The 2,727-nt window shown below is 41.9% G+C and overlaps 1 non-coding gene across 1 annotated transcript; it reads right to left on the bottom strand.

Annotated features, from left to right (window-relative positions):
* Positions 1 to 2,112: 2,112 nt before the first annotated feature.
* On the bottom strand, positions 2,113 to 2,184 carry TRNAP-UGG (transfer RNA proline (anticodon UGG)). Its single transcript has one exon. It is a non-coding gene; the product is annotated as a tRNA-Pro (tRNA).
* Positions 2,185 to 2,727: the final 543 nt, after the last annotated feature.

Consider the following 2,727-nt stretch of genomic DNA (forward strand, 5'->3'; position numbering starts at 1 on the left):
ACTAAGTGCCCTCGCCCACGGTGACTTTTTCTAACATCGTTATCGCGCGTTAGTCGCATTTGCAACGCACTACAGAAAGTGACATAGCCCGCAGAATTGCTAAAATCAAGTAGCAGTGGGCGGGGCACATAGCTCGTAGAGGTGATGGCCGCTGAGGCAGGAAAGTTCTTAAGTGGCGACCACAAGCCGGAAGATGTAGCGTGGGCAGGCCTCCCACTAGGTGGACCGACGATCTGGTGAAGGTCGCGGGAGGTGCCTGAATGCGAGCGGCGCTGGATCGGTCTTCGTGGAAATCCTTGGGGGAGGCCTTTGTCCAGCAGTGGACGTCATTTGGCTGAAACGAAATAAATAAATCATTTATTTGCCAGAATACGGTTACAAATGGTTATAAAAAGAGAAGTTTCCAACATATTCTATCGTACATACGATGTGCAAATATTACAAAAAATACGGTTATGTTTTTAATATTAAAAAGTAGTATCATTATTAATTGAATGTCATGCAAATGTCTGAAAATGATTATGAATTATTGAAATAGCACAAACATAATATTACATTAGATTCATACAATGTCAACGAACGAACAGAAGTGATGCCAACGCGCTACTAACGCGCTACTGCAGCGCGGCTGCATCGCTACAAAAAGTCGCCATGGGCGAGGGCCCTAAGAAACCAAACAAACAAAATAAAAACAATTGAAGAAGTTTCATATCTGGGGGCACGGCAGTGCCCCCGCCAAGTCGAGCGCGAAGCAAACACTGCCGTACCATCCTTTACCGGAACCATTTCGCCGCATTTTCAGGCCCCTATTTGAGAACCTCTGGATAAGACCAGAACGCAGAAATTTTCGTCATTTAGTAAGCTATAATCACATACTTAAAATCCAAAATTTCAAGTCTGTAGGTCATTTAGTTCCGAAGTTAAGCGAAAGCAAAGTTTCGCATTTACGACACTCACTCACTCACTGATGATCATCAAAATAGAACTAGTACTTCCCATAAACTCAGAGAGCTGAAATTTGGTACAGAGTTAAGGTTTAATGGCCACATAAAGGGAAAACTATAAAAACTAGGAAAATCGAAGATCTGGAGTAACACCACATTCATAATCAATACTACTAGCGCCACCCCGGCACCGTGGTGTTCGCCTGTACCAAATATATACTGTGCCTGTACTGCTCACCGCTAGATGTTTAGGTAGNAGTCAGAAAATTGATATCTCCATTTTAATTATTTTATTTTTCATACAAATCGGATTTTATAAAAATTATTTTGTATGAAAATTAAAAAAATTAAAATGATACTATCAAATTTCTGACTTCACCATACCATTTATATGCCCATGTTAACATGGGCTAGTGTCGGCTCATATACCCATTTACCTAACACCCTGTATATTTTATGATTTACTTCAGTCGCTTCATCCTGATCCTCGTTTAGTTTATTCTATCCGTGAAACAGTTTTCATATTTCCCCAGCGTTCCCGACGACGCCTCTCACCAAAGCTCTTGACATTTAGCTAAGACAAAGATAATTCAGTAGGTTTGTCAAAAATCAAAATCAAAAATATTTTATTCAATTTAGACCACAGGTGCCACTTATGAACGTCAAAATATGGTAAATTAAAAAAAAGGTAGCCCTTATGGGGCACTTTACACGTCTCCTTATCTTTTGGGCTCTACCAGCGCCCCACCTTACTTATTTTATATCTTTTTGTAGACTAGTCAAGAAAATCTACCAATAAAAGAGACTGGGCATTTGTACAGCCCGATTAAGCTAACTGCGCACATCGCTGGAATGCTACTCTCCCTCCCACTTACCCACACACTTCCCCGCGCTCGCCCGTCCGGACCAAAGCGTCGATGTGACGTCACGGCCGCCAGGGTGCGCAGTTAACTTGACCAGGTTGTATGGGAAGTGGTCGGTGGACCAATCAGAGATACTATTGTGGTATTTATGTGATGATACCTCAACTACCACATCCGAAGGGGCATAGAAATCTGACCCAAGAGTTTAGAATAAATATTTATGGTTTGCTACAGTTTTTGTTTTAAACTTTTTGGTAAAGTTCGAGTAAAAAAATAATTTAAGGTTGTTCTGTTTATAAAAAACAGGGCCCGTCCGGGATTTGAACCCGGGACCACTCACACCCAAAGCGAGTATCATACCACTAGACCAACGAGCCGCTTGTGATGTGGTTTCTACACTACCTCCAGTAGCTTTAACTAATTTCTTCAACACTTGTATAAACACAATGAATTACGTATTACATAGTAGATTGACGATTAACCATGGTTAAAGTCATCTCCGAATCTTTTAAATAAAACCCAAGTAATAGGTATTTTTAACCACAACGAGGGTCTCGACCTGCATCTCATATGATGGAAAGTGAGGATCAGAATCTATAAAGGGGAAGCTGTTTTACCTCCAACGCTGTTAGCATTGTTGTTAGGACGACAGACTAAAGGCCTATTCAAACCTGAGCGATATTCGCTGCCGCTGTGGGTAGAGGTACTTACCACGCGGGTTTCGCTCAGGTATTTAGTATCAAGTACCGCGGCTAGAGCGTTTTCTCTACCGCAGACGGTAGCGAATACCGCTTAGGTTTGAACAGTATTATTACCGCATACCCACTGGGTTTTCTCTGCGGCAGACGGTAGAGAATACCGCTTAGGTCTGAATAGGCCTTAAGGCTGGGTTGTAGGTACCTAATTTAACTTTGACAAGC

The sequence above is a fragment of the Ostrinia furnacalis genome, unplaced genomic scaffold (assembly GCF_004193835.3).
Source record: "Ostrinia furnacalis isolate ACB-3 unplaced genomic scaffold, ASM419383v2 OfSCF1217, whole genome shotgun sequence".
NCBI classification, from domain to species: domain Eukaryota; kingdom Metazoa; phylum Arthropoda; class Insecta; order Lepidoptera; family Crambidae; genus Ostrinia; species Ostrinia furnacalis.